This window comes from Orcinus orca, chromosome 1, assembly GCF_937001465.1.
Source record: "Orcinus orca chromosome 1, mOrcOrc1.1, whole genome shotgun sequence".
NCBI classification, from domain to species: Eukaryota; Metazoa; Chordata; class Mammalia; order Artiodactyla; family Delphinidae; genus Orcinus; species Orcinus orca.
Window position 1 is genome coordinate 51,122,492 of NC_064559.1, and position 14,953 is coordinate 51,137,444.

Consider the following 14,953-nt stretch of genomic DNA (forward strand, 5'->3'; position numbering starts at 1 on the left):
CACATTCCTTCTCTTCCTATTTATTTATTAAAATTCTAACATAAAACTTTATGCCAGAGAAAAGTGCTGAGCTCAACATTCTGTTCCTCCCAGCTCCTTTTGGGAATCTTGGCCTTGAGCGATGTAACAAGTCCATAGAACCGCCACATAACTGGCTTATGTCATCTAGAAATACAGCAAGTGAATAAACAACAGAAATGGAGACTTTTTGGTAATACATATTGGAGGGGCTCTCTCCTTATTTCTCTTTATATCCCTTGTCCAGTTATTATATATCTTTCTCCTCCACCGTTTGCATGTTAGTGAGATTTGAAGACATTCTATTCCATCGTCATTCTCCTGATAATTTCCTTTTGTCTCCTTGCTTTCCATTTTGGAGAAAAAAATGGAATCATTTTCATGGCAATAGGGGACTGGGAGGAGGAGTAGAGAGGTGCTTGCAGAAGAGATCGTGGTGCCCTGGTGTTATTTCCCTGGTCCTCCGCCCTCAGTGACCAGGACCAAATGTTGAGCGCAGTCTGGCTTCCACGGCAGAGCATGCCCGTCTCCTATAGATCTCGGATCGCCAGCACTTAATCACAAAAGAGCCTCTGTCCCTGTTATACTGATGGCTCTCAGCCTCCCAGGGGTGCATCTTCTCCCCTCCCCTTCTGCAAAGAGAGCCAGAAGAGAAGCATGACCCCTAGCATGCAAACACTCTGTAAATGCTGGTGCCTTCCCTCCCCTTCCCTCTCCTGGGAAGCAGGCAGGTTTGTTGGATCCCAGAAGGCAGTGTTACGTGGTGGGGGAAAAGAAACATGAGCTTGAAGTCAAAAAGACCTGATTTGGACCCGCAGGTCCTCAGCTGAACTGTATCTGACCCTGGCTGGTCAAGGTCCTCTTGCTTTTCGGATTCCAGGGTTCCACTGGGAGAACCCTCCCTTTCTTCGGTCACAGTGAGGTTTATTTACCTCATTTTTGTAAGGTAGCCCTTTTCCAAACAACCTACACAACACAGCCTAATCCACCAGACAGCTTTTGCAGGGAACCTGAGTTGGAAACCTTACTGCCACTCTGGTGCCCCCGCTGCCCCCCACCCTGGGAAGCAGACATTCAGCAAGGAACAGGGCAGGACCAGCCAGGTGACGGCTGCAGACAACATGGCTGGAGGAACGCCCCAAGGAGAGGGAGCCCGACACAGATTTTCACTCCCTTTGCTCCAGGTACCAGGAAGGCAAACTCAAGCCGGAGTTTCGCAAGCCTCCTGGGACTGGGGTGGAGGTGGAAGGAATATGGCTCATCTACGGAAGGGAGTGATCTCAGGATGCAGAGGCTGCTGCTAGACGGACACCCTCCCGGACACTCCTCTCCAGCCTTCAGGGGATCTCCCCCTTCCGGGGCCAGGAATCATAAGATGGACCCCACCCATCATGAAAGAGCACATCTCACACTCGGACAGGGCTGGACAGTCCTCAAAGCACTTTGCCACGTACAGTCTCCTTTAGTGGAAATAGGCGGGGCAAGACTGATGGCAATGATGACGCAGAACTGAGGCCCAGGCAGGCAAGGAAAGTCGCTCCGGGACATCTGTCTAGGACGTAGCATACTGTGGAGCCCAGCCTTGACCCGACAGACCACTCACAGCCCCAGGGCCAGGGGGAGAAGAAAGAGATAGCAAAGGCCACTTCCTCCCTGAAGCGATGCTACTTCACTTCCATAATCAGGTGGCTTCCTGTGTTCCAAGATAAACCATTTTCTTTTTGCCTCTCCTCAAACCTCCAATACGCCTCTCTCTCCCGTACCCTCACGTGAGACCTCACTTCAGTCATTTAGGTGACAAAACAGAAGCCATCAGGCAGGAACTCCGTTTCCTCCCACAATCAGACTGCAAACCCCTTACACCTGTGCTTATTCTCTTAGTCTCCCTTCCAGCTCCTTCCTCCCATCAATGCCAGCCCCTTCACTTGTGCTCCGGGTCAGCCCCACGCGTGGCTCAATAACTTTCCTCTTGAACCCCTCCACCCGCCCCTGCAAACCTAACTTTCTCGGTACTAGATCGATTCCTTCAGCAAACAGCCATGCTCTCTGGCTCCCACTAAAACCAACAAAACAAAACTCTTGCAAGAACGTACACCCTCCCCCAGATACGGTCCCATTTCCTTCCTTCTCTTCACAGCCACACTTTACAACAGAATTGTCTGTGTTCACTGCTTCCACTTCCTCACCCCGCCCATTACTCCTCCACCCATTCTGGTCTGGTTTCTGGCCTCACCACGTGGCTGAAATTGCCCATCAGGGTTAGCTGCAAGCTCCGCATCACCTGGTCCAGGGCTTGCACCTCTTTTGACACAGCAGTTGACCCCCTCTTTCTTGAAACAATTTCTTCTTTTTGCTTTTAGTTTAAACCACATGAATCCCTTTTCTACTGCTGCAGTTACAAATTATCACAAACTTAGTGGTTTAAAACAATGCCAGTTGGTCATCTTACAGTTCTGTAGGTCAGAAGTCCAACACTGGTCTCACTGGCTAACATCAAGGTGCTGGCACCACTGTGTTCCCTCCTGGAGGCTCTAAGGGAGCCTGTTTTCTTGCTCATTCAGGTTGTTGGCAGAATTCATTCCTTGCAGTTGTAGGACTGAGGTCCTATGTCTTTGCTGTCAGCTGAGGGCGATTCCCAGCTTCTGGAGGCCGCCACGTTCTTGGGCTTCTCCATCTTCAAAGCCTGAAATGGTGGGACAAGTCCCTATCGTGTTTCAAATCTCTTCTGCCTCTTCCATCATCATTTCTCTAGGACCCCCTCTTCTTCCTTCCATTTTCATTTTTAAAGACTCCAGTGGTAAGATTGGGCCCACCCAGAAAATCCAGGATAAGCTCTTCATCTCAGGGTCTTTACCCTTAATTGCATCTGCGAAGTCCCTTTTGCCACGTCAGGTAGTGTAGTCACAGGTTCCATGGATTAGGTGTGGACATCTTTGGGGTCCACTCTTAGGTTGTCCTTGTTCTCCTTTTACCTCATCAGTGCCAGAGACCCACAGCCTCAGCCCTCAGCTTTCCTCCTCATCTCCTACACTTTTTCCACAAGCAAGCCCGTCACTCGTGTGCCTTGAAAACATCATCTGCAAAGCAATGCTCCTAAATTTTTATTTTCAGCCTGAAGCTCACTCTTAAGTTCAAGATTCATTTATCTGACTCACATTTCCACTTGAATATGTGACTGTCATCCCAAACCTAGCATATCCAAACTGAAACTCTGGGTTTTCTTTCCAAACTCTGTTTCTCCCTTAGCCTCGGCCACGTCAGTAAAGGCGTCATCGCCCCAGCTTCTTGCTCGGGGCCCAACCATGCTCAGGCATGCTTCATTTCTGTTTTTAATTCACCCTCTTCATTCAATCAGTTAGCCAGGCTTGGTGACTTGCTCTCCACCCACTCCCTCAGTACCCACAAGGCCTCCACCACTTTTCACCTGGACCACTGCAGTCCCCTCCCAGCTGGTACCCAGCCTTCTCTCTTACCCCTAACCCGTTCTCCACACTGCAACAAGAGCGAGGTTTACAAACACAGCCAGACAGAGTCACGTTCCTACTTAAGATCGTCTGAAGTCTTCTGAATATAGTAAAAGTGAAATCTGTTGCTGAGAGCCTCATTGCTCGAAGAGTGGTCCACGGACCAGTGGCACTGGCCTAACCTGGGAGCGTATCAGGAATGCAGAATCTCAGGCCACACCTCAGACCTTCTGAATCTGAACTTTGACAAGATCACCAGATGGTGTGTAGGCATATTACATTTTGAGAAGGGCATGATCTGGTCCCTCGTTACCTTTCTGACTTCCGTCTCCTATCACTTTCCCTTTTGCAAACTACTTTTAAGCCACATAGGTCTTCTCTCTGTTTCTTATATTGTGTCAAGCACATTACAACCTCAGGGCCCTTGCACTAGCCAGTTTCTTCTCTTGGAACACCCTTTCCTGACCGTTTACATGGCCAGTCCCTCCTCATTGTGCAGGTCTCTGTTTAACATCGCCTCCTCAGAGAGGCCTTCTATAGAAGGTAGTTCTTTCTTTAGAAAGTAGTTCTCCCCGTCCCTCACTCCCCCCTCCCCATCCCACCCCCAGTCATTCACTCTCTATTCACCCTATTTGATTGCATTCACTCCCCTTAACTCTATTGGTGATGGTCATGTTTATTTCTTTGCTTTCTTGTTACATAGCTTCCTTCTCTCCCTCTCCCCTGCCTCAAGAAGGTAAGACTAATGAAGGCACAGACCCTCGTCTGTCTTGCGCACTCTGCTACCTGGGGCCTGGAAAGTGCCCGCCCAAGACATAGTTTTTGAATGAACTAGCAGCCAGTGCTCTACCCTTCCCTCTATGCCATGCCCTTCTGTTCCTGCCTTTCCAAACTTTCTGTTCTATTTTATGCTCTGGCCTGAGGACAGACCAGGCTTCCGGAGTACCTAGCTCTTAGAATTCTGCAGGTCTCCAGGAAGTGCCCTTGCCCATCACCAGTCAAGAAATGAGTTTCTGGGGCAGCACTCAACCTGTTAACAACTTCGAGGATGCCTAAGTCCAAACAATAATTACACTTCACTGATGACACTTCCCTAACCCTTGCTATTTGCCGAGCACTGTTTTAAGCACTTCACCCATACTGAATAAGCTCATTTATCCTGTTATTCCTTATTGCAATGATCTTATTTTTTACAAATGTGAGAAACAAGGAACAGAGAGAATAATTAACGTGCTCAGAGTTTCTCAATGAGGAAGTGGCAACGACAACCACCTTAGACCCAGGCTGAGGTGCCTCTGTCCTGGGCCTCATGGGTTAGAAGGCCGTGCTCTGGAGGTGTCCCTCCCCTCAGGGCAGAGAGTCCACGGAGCCAAGGGGAAAGCCCTACCCACCTTCTAAAGCACGCTTGGGCAACTGAGACTGTGGAATTCCCAACACAAATGACCATGAGTCTGCTTCCCAGGGCCTCTCCCCTGGGTTCCTCTTCCTGAGGGTGGACAGTGCTCCTGAGTAGGCCCAAATAGTGGCCAAGTGGCAGCTTTTTGCAAAAGCCACGGGCAGAGCTTGAATATGCAGGCCCAGTGTCCACACATGTACAGGAAGGTCCCTCAAGAGGTAGGACACAGCGGGCCCAAGAAGAGGAAGGGCGGGCCTCAGGCTGGGGCCCACTTTCCCCACACCTGCTCAGTCAGACGCAGAGCTCTGCGAAGTCCAAGAATTCTATATCCAAACCTGGCCTCCCAGGTCATTGTGGAGGCTTATGTGTCAAAGTAGGAGGAGAGAACATGTTTTACTTAACAGCTTGCTAGCTTGACTGATAACTTTAAAATATTTTAAATATGTAGAGATGTGGTCTGTGGCCTCCATCGGTCCTCCTGCCCCAGGGTGGGTCTGAGTGGACCCAGGCCGCCTGGCTTGGGGCGGACTTCCCTGCTGTAACGGGGTCATGCTCTGGCCGTGCCTTTTTGGTCTGGGTCATGTACCTGCCCAGGGTCAGGGCCCTCTGCTCCTGGGGAGGCTCTGCACAGTGGCCATCTAGTCCTGTCCTCCAGCTGTTCCTGCCCTGGTCAAACAGTGGCCATTTCCACTGTATCCAGCTGACCCTGTGATGCTCTGTCGCTGGTGCCCCACGAGGCTGAGGGCTCGGGGATGCCTGCTCTGGCTTATGTCCTGACGCCACATGTGCCCTGGGTTCAAATCCCAGCTCCACCACTTGGGCAAATTACATCAGCTCTTAGACTCCTCTGTGTTCTGTCTTCAAGGATTACGGGGGAGAATCTACGTCACTCAGTGATTTTGCTCCAAGGCCCAGGGACAATACCGCCTGGTTCAGCTGCCTCTCAAGGTAGCTGCCCAAGGCTGACCTCATAGCCCAGAGCCGGCGGGAACCAAAGTAAAGAGCGGCGTGACCCCTCATGGCAAGTCCTGGGGCCAGGGCTCAGCTGAGCGGGGAGGGATTCGGGCTGGATTTGCCCTACAGTGCTCCCAGCAGGACTCTCTGGGCTGTCGGGATTCATGCAGTCCTGGAACAGGGCCAATCTGGCCTCCGCCTTCAGAATTCCCTACTTCCCTTTAAGATTCTTCCACCTGTGAACTGTACCTGTCTGCGGCTTCCCCTTTGCTGAGAACGATTGCAGCACACACTCATACCCACACACAGACATAGCCATGTACGTTGTCCTACGTTAGGTAAGTTTTAGTGGCTAAACACAGACCTACATTTGATGAGAGTTTAATGCTCTTATTGAGAAATAAAGGCTGACTTTCACCTCACTATGAAACCCATCTCAAGCAAGATGTTCCTGAGGGTGGGGTTGAGGAGAGCACCAGGGATTTCTAAAGAACAGGAGGCTGAAGCTGACATTCCTTCGTCTTGTTTGTGCAGATGTGGGGTCTGAGTTCACAGACAGGAATTGAATGTCTGTGGTCCTAACCCAGGCCCTAAAGGGCCTGGTCAAAGTGCTGGCTATGGACCCAAATGGTTTTCTGTCTTCTCTGCACGACCATGGAAGTCAGGCTTTGGTAGCCTCCTTTCAGAAGAAAACAAGCACCCACATTCAGGACCTGAGCCCTAACACTAGAAGGCGTCTGTGGACAGATGCAATATATGGTTTTTGTTCAATTATTTGGATTCAAATCCAGCTCTACCACTTGCTAGCTGAATGATTTTGGGCAAGTTAATTACCTTCCAATGCCCCAATTATCTTATCTATTAAATGGGTCTGCTAATAGTACCTGTTTCATAGGGCAATTTGCAGATTAAATGGACTTGTGTACATTAATACATGTAAATACTTAGATGCAAAACACTTAGAAGGGCTTCTGAATACTTCATTGTGTTGCTTATCATTACTACTAACCATTCAAGGGGACCAGGCAGAGGCTTGGGAAATTGTGCCACTGCATTGCATTTTTGATAACCCCCCCCCGGATCCTGAGGCTGACCTGAGGGTAGGTATGTGATGAGGTCATGAGCCCATGCTGAGGGGTTTCTATACTTTGGGGGCTTTGCAGCCTATGCCGAGGGGGTTGTTTCTATTCTGAACAAATAGAAAGGTATTTAAAGATTTCAACTTTGCTGTGTGGACCATTCTTGAGGTCTTATCTAGGATGTGGTGACCTGGGGCCTGAGGTTGCCCTCCCAGAGTTACACGAGAGAAGATGGAACCCATTCTGAGTCCTGAGAGAGATGCTCCAATAGAAGGGACAATGACCAAAAGTAAACATAGGATAAAGGCTTGGCTTTGGGAGCCAGACACACCCAGGTGAGTCCAGGTTACGTCACTCACATGTTCTGGGCCAAAGTCTCTTTCTCCATCAACACCCCATTCAGTCAGCAGCAGTCCAGAGCCTCTCCTCAGAAAGGCACTCCCTCTCTCTCCCAATCTCCCTTTACAGCTCACTCTCTAGTCCACAGCTCGGTCATCTCCTGCAACAGCTTCTTCATTCATTGTTGAGCTTCACCATTTGCCCCGTTAAAATCCATTCTGCACCCAGCAGCCAGAGGGAGGTTTTTTTGTTTTTTTTTTTTTAACGTTAACGGCTTTTAAAAGTACAGACTTGATCGTGTCACTCCCCTGGTTACAACTCTCCCAGGTGACATACCGTACCTGAATAAATCCCAACCCCACACCATGGCCTGCGAGGCCTCTGCTCAGCGTCTACCACACTCCCTTTCTCACGGGGCTGCAGCCACACTGTCTATTCTCTATCCCTCATTCCCACCTGAGAGCCTTTGTGCTGGCTGTTCCTTCTTCCCAGAATGCTCTTCCCTAATACCGTCTCACAAGTGGCTCCTTTTCATCATCCAGGCCTCAGCTCAAATGTTAGCTTCTCAGAAAGGCCTTCCCTGACCTTCCTGTATAAAGGAGCTCATGTGCCCACCCCTGTCTTATTTCACCTGTTCTTCAGTCTTCACAGATCTGACCACTCCCCTCATTATGCATTGCTTGTTTTATTGTCTCTCTCCTCCTAGAGAATGTAAGCAATTAGAACAGGGACCTCAATTTCTTGTTTTCTGTTGGGATCCACAGTGCGTAGAACAGTGCCAGCAAATAGTGGACACATGGAATGAATGAATGGACAGATGAATGTATCCCTGGATGGCTGTTACCTGATGGTTTCCTTTACTTATTAACACGTGTGTGTTTTGTCTCTACACCCTGATCATAAATCATGCAAGGGAAATTTGGAGACCTTCTGGCTAATGAATGAGTCAAGAATAATGGCTTTGGGGCTTCCCTGGTGGCTCAGTGGTTAAGAATCTGCCTGCCAATGCAAGGGACACGGGTTTGAGCCCTGGTCCAGGAAGATCTCACATGCCGCGGAGCAACTAAGCCTGAGTGCCACAACTACTGAGCCTGCACTCTAGAGCCCGTAAGCCACAACTACTGAGACCTCCTGCCACAACTACTAAAGCCTGCATGCCTAGAGCCCATGCTCCACAACAATAGAAGCCACCGCAATGAGAAGCCCACGCACCGCAACAAAGAGTAGCCCCCGCTCGCTGCAACTAGAGAAAGCCCACACACAGCAACAAAGACCCAACGCAGCCAAAAAAAAAAAGAATAATGGCTTCTTCTCTAGTTCATTTAAAGCTGGGGAAGTTGCTCCGTTTTGGGGCTGTTTGGCATGTGGTTGTACCCAGGGCTGAAGGGATGGAGAAGATGAGTTCTGAAGGCCCTTCTGATCATAATAGAGCACACGGAAGGGTGTTGGCATGATGACATGACAGGTCAGTAAGTGCTATTCAGTTACACCTTTATTTAGTCACAAACTCATAACTTTGCCAAGAAAGTCAGAATCTTGGGCTATATACATTGGCAGACACTGCTGGTTGTGAAATAAACAGTCATATCCCCATTCCTCTTCCTTACCTGTGGGACTTGCCCTCAGAAACTGAAAATTCTGGATACTTGCTTTCTGAGTCTCACTTACCCAGGAGGACATTGTGGCCCGTGACACATATGGGAATTTTGCTGGGACTTATTGGAATAATTGAAAATATTTTTTAAGTTAAAAATTTTGAACTTTGAACTTCTTTTGCTGACGTAAACACATATTTCCTTTTTGCTTATGTGAATAACTTCTCAATTCTTTTTTTCTCACCAAAACATTTAACTAACAAAAAATTACAACAGCAGAGAAAATAATAACAATAACAAGAAATTAGAGGACGTAGAATCAGGGTAGAAAAAAAATGCAAAGGCCTTGATCCCTAGGCTTCAATGAACACATGTTCATTCTCTGATGTCATTTTAAATGAATTACCCCTTGTAATTTCTGGGAATAATTTCATTCTCAGGTTAAAACAGAGAATAAGGTAAGTAGAAATCCCTTCCCTCTCTTCTCACTTTGGATGATGAATGGGGACAAGGCACTCGGAGCTGCTCTGGCCACCCAGGCATCATGAGCAAGAGAATCGAAGAGAATCAGGTTGCCACAAAGCTCTGACATTGCACGGTCATTGGCTGACCCTGATATTGTCTATCTCTGGATTCCTTGTTGTGTGAGAAGTATAAGCCCCTCTTGTTGATCTACTTTTAGTCAAGTAGTCTGTTCCTTGCAGTCAGATGCATTTGGCTGCTATAGTTCTCAGCAAAATTTATTTTTCATATTGGTTATTTCACACATTGAGATCCTTAGCTCTTTTTATAAGCAAAGGTCTTGTTTCTAGTCACTGGCCTCTAATTGAAGAGCAAAACTCTTAAATGTTTCATCTTCTTCACCAGAAACTTACAGATTCTCCTGTCTTCTATTCTGGGTCTCCCAAAATGATGAAAATAGTATGGATACTTCTTAAGACAAACTCTCTTGTTACGTACATTTTGAGCAATTGTACTTTCAAGGAAGTATTAGAATTAACAAGATATTGGTCTCAAAGGCCAGAAGCAGGAATGGTCAGTATTGCAACTCCCAAGGAATTCTTGAGTAAATGCCTTTTCTACCCCTTTTCTCTAACTGAAGAAACTCAACCTTGAGACAGTAGGAATTTGGAGTTTAAAATTCCACTTAGTTCATCTAAGTGTTTAAATTAATTTTCTCAAAATAGTAGTAATAACTGACAGACCAGTTAGGGAAGTTATTTAGGTAATTATTATTTTTCAAAATATTTTGACTGGGCTTAAAATGGGTCATCACACATGCCTCTTTGTGTTGTGGAAACTCAGAATCCTGGAACATGTTTGGAGCTAAAAGTGTGGTTTTGAGTTTCCTGATGTGCATTCTTTTTTTTTTTTGCTGTATGCGGGCCTCTCACTGCTGTGGCCTCTCCCGTTGTGGAGCACAGGCTCCGGACGCGCAGGCTCAGTGGCCATGGCTCACGGGCCCAGCCGCTCCGCGGCATGTGGGATCTTCCTGGACCAGGGCACGAACCCGTGTCCCCTGCATCGGCAGGCAGACTCCCAACCACTGCACCACCAGGGAAGCCCCTATAAAATGTATTTTTAAATGATATTCTTGTTCAAAACAAAAGCACAAAAAATTTGATATCTACTTTCAGAAGATGCCAGTATCATGAAAACAAAATAAATTTTAAGAGGTAATAGTGTTATAGAGCCAAGGGAAACTCCTAAGTGGAGTTCTATACAAGTTGACACATTGAGGCTACTAATTAATGACACAACAAGACAATTCATTTCCCTACAATTGAATGCACATCTTTAATCTTTTGTTAATATGCAAAAGTACTAAAATATTTTTAATTGTGTTAAATGCACCATTTAAATTACACATCAACAGTGTTAATTACCTTGAGTCTAATTCTTAGTTGAAATGAAAAATATTTAAGTTGAAAAACTGTGACCTAAATTTAACTTCTGCAGAAAATAGCACTGGAATAGTGTTAAAGTTATAAGAGGAAAGGGAGTATAATTCTATCTAAATGCGCTCTGTGTACATTTAGAGAAATAAATGAAGAGAGGCTGAATATGCCCTTTTTCGTGCTGCTTTATTTTTTAGCAGGGGGAATATTAATTTTTATTATCAAGGTGATACTTGTGCATAGCAAAAAAAGACTTTTAATTAAACACACACACACACACACACACACACACATACACACACACACAGAGGTGTCTTCAGTCTCATTCCTCTCCTCCCCATCATCCAGAGGTACCCACTGTTCATCATTTCATTTCAGATCTTTGCTCCGGTCTTTACCTTAGTGTTCTTATACTTTAGCTACTGAATTCCTATATTCCTCAGGGTTCTCCAGAGAAACAGAACCAATGGAATGTGTGTGGAAAGAGAGAGACAGACAGACAGACAGATAGAGATTAAGGAATTGGCTTGTGTGATTGTAGGGGTTGGCAAGTATTAATACAACATCTGCAAAGCAGGCCAGCAGGCTGGAGACCCAGGGAAGAGCTGATGTTGCAGCTGGAGTCCAAAAGCAATCTGGGGGCAGAATTCACTCTTCCTTGTGGGACTGCAATCTTTTTTCCCTCTTAAGTCGTTCACGTGATTGGATGAGGCCCACCACATTATGAAGGATAGTCAGCTTTATTCAAAATCTACTGATTTCATTGTTAATCTTACCTAAAAAATACCTTCATAGAGACATATAGATTGGCATTCGATCAAATATCTGAGTACTGTGGCCTAGCCGAGTTGACACATAAAATTAACCCTCAGACTTGCTAATACGGTAGGTGCATGTTTAGCTCTCTGATACCACCCTTCCCTTCCCCCATCCTCTCAATATAGTGATATCACAATATTCAATATTTACATGATTGTAACTATAAATATTGTTCATAGTGAGCCAAGCGTATCGTGATTGTTCTCTATTTGTACAAAATTGTTTTTGTTTTTTCATTACTCATTCTTCTTTGAACCCATTACTAAGTCTTTTCTCACCTCCCAGCAGCCTACCAATTAAAAGTTTCACATCGTTAAAACAGCACGTTAGTTACTCCTCTCTTTTCTGCCCTCCCGCCCACCTGGAGAACTTCCTTCTCGAGTTCTCTGTCCCCCTGCTTTAATCCGGACTGACAGCTCTCTAGGTGTGCAAGACAGCAGTCATCTTGGGAATTTCCCTCACAGTCTTCCTGGCATAGATCCCTTGTTTCTGGATCCCAAGTCTTTAGCTGTCATGGTTTATGAGAAAGAATGCTTGAGAAGTAAGGATTTAGCATTTCTGAAAGTGTCCATATTCTGCCTTAACACTTGATTTGTTGTTTGGCCAAGGGTAGACTTTTTGATGAAAATAATCTCCATTCAGTTTTTGAAAATTCTGCTGTATTTTCTTAAGGCCGCCAATGTTTCTGTTCAGGAGAGTGATGATATTTTTATTCCTAATCCTTTGTATGCAATATTTTATTTTTCTCTGCAAAAACTTTTAGAATAGTTTCTTTACCCACAGAGCTCTGATAGTTCACAGTGACGTGTCTCACTGGGGGTTTATTTATTGTGCTGGGCACCCATTGGACCATTTCCAACTGGAAACTCATGTATTTAAGTTCCAGAATTTTTTCTGGTATAATTTCCTCTTGTTTTCTCTGTTCTTGTTAGATGTCCAATTAATTAGGGGTTGGATTTCCTGGATTGGTTCTCTGATTTTCTCTGTTTCTCTATTTTTATCAATCTTTTTGTTTTACTTTCTAGGAAGACTTCCTCAACTTTATCTTCTAATTTTCTATTAAGTTTAAAATTATGGCTACTCTGCTTTTAATTTTCAAGAGCTGTTATCTTGTTGTCTGACTCTTCACTCTTTTAGACCATGTCATTCCTATTTTATGGAGGCAGTATTGCTTCTGGTATCTCAGAATTTTAATTTTAATTACAGTTTTTGTGCCTTGGAATGTCTTCTTTGGTGCCATGCACTGTTGTCTCACCAGAATTTCTTTTTGTTTTGTTTTCCTTTTGGTTTGGTCTGTTTCACATAGGAGGTTTCCCTCAAATCTGGGGATGGGTGGTGATTTGTTCACACATGGGCGATGTGCTAAAGATGTGATGAGTAACTCAGTATGCATGGGTGGGGCTTTCGACTGGTCAACTTTACTGGAAGGAGATCAGGTGGCAATCCAACTTTTTCTCTGGAGGAATCTCCAAATGTCAGTAACTACAGGTCTTTCCTCCAAGGCTGTTCTGTTTCCCCAGAGGAGGGTCCTCCAGTCTTCTTCCTGGGACAGGGAGTTCTGAATAAGCTCGACTGGATCTCTCCATTCAGTCCACAGACTTTAACTTAATCCTTATTTTTGGCCTGTTGCCTCATTTTTGTGCTCTGTTGTACCTGGTGTCCTTGAATTCAGGGCCTCTCTGGTTCAATTTCTCCAGACAATAAATTATCTCCTGAGGGCATTGGAGAGGGGATCATCAGTGACCTGGATCCTCTAGGTGGGGGTGGGTGCCAGGGGAGTCTACTTGATCCCTTCAGACTTCAATCAATTTCTCTGTTTTCATCCCCGCTGGGAAACACAGTCACACACGGCTTCTCCCCTCCTGCATGGTCACCTAAGAATGGGCCTGGGCCTGGACCACTTCCTTACCAAGAGACAAGAGTCCTCACAGCCTGTGCTGGGCTCATCACCTTTCCCTGCTTCAGACTCAACGTGTACTCCTTGCTCTGCTTCAGCACAGGTGTCAGTGACCCTCTGGCATGACCCCAGCTTTCTGTATTTCAGACCCCATAGGAGGGGTTGCGGTCCTTCCACTGTAGCACCAAGTGGGGTGCATACCGGCTTCAGAGTGGAGCCACTGGCCACGGGGGGCCAATGCATCGCAAGGGACTGGATCTTGTGCACTTTCTCTCCTCCTCCTCTCTTGCTATAAGGACACACGGTACCACGTGAGCCTGGGGTGCTGTTGTCTGTTCTCAGCAACCTCCTTGATTTCTTCCCTGGGTGACATCATCATCAAATGAAAATTGCAGACAATAGCTTGTGACTGAAAAAAAAAAAAAACCCAGAAAACCTACTCATCACTCATATTAATGCTTATAACAAAGAACCAATGGAAAAAAACCACACACACAAATGGAACTCATGAGCTAAACTAACACACACTTAGCAAATCACCATGACTGCCCGTTGGGCCCATCACAGAATGGAACATAAACGGCCACCTCAGATATAAAAATGGACCAACTCACAATGACTCACCCCCCAAAATGAAAGCCAAAGATAGAACAGTCACGTGACTCCTGTCAGCGAGGGCAGGCCGTGCGACATGGCAAACTGGGCCACGTGAAGCAGGCTTAGGCCCAACACAAATGTGGCAAACTGACCACATGGAACCACAAGTCCCCAGTCATGGATCCCAGCGACTCACGCCTGGACACATATTTGTGTGCCATGTAGACTCAGAGACCACTGTTGTAGCTTAAAGAAACAACTTTGCCATATGTTCAGATATCCAAAGAAATTCCCATGTGGTCCAGACACCACATTCACAGCCCCCAAAACACAGTAACGGACGTGCTCCTGTGACATCACTAGAGCTTTCATGCTCCCCATCCCCCCAGACAGATGGGCCCAAAACACACTGAAGTGAGTGGCTCAAACATCTACAACAAAGCCATCAAAACCCCAACTTAATGCTACCCCATTAAGCTTCCAGGCCTTGGATGGACCTGCTGGCCATGGGGGACCGAAGCATTGCAAGGGACCGGATGTTGTGTGCTTTCTCTCCTCTCTTTCTGTAAGGAAACTCAGTACCTTGAGCTTGGGGTGCTGCTGTCTGTTCTCAGTGACCTCGGATTTACGCACTGGTCTCTCCCCTGGGTAGCACTTACCTGCCTTTTAATCTTGGCTCCACAGCCTGGCCACCCAACGAAACAATGCCACACTTCACAGCTTTCTCTGTGGCAGTCGCTGCCTCCAATTTCTGAGCTTTTCTGGGATTTTATAGAGCACTGGCTTGCTTCTCCAGCACTCACCTCTGTAAGTCTCACCAGTGTTGGTCTCACCATTCCTGGCTCTGCTGTGTCAACCACCATCCTCCCATCTATCAATACTATTTTCATATATTTT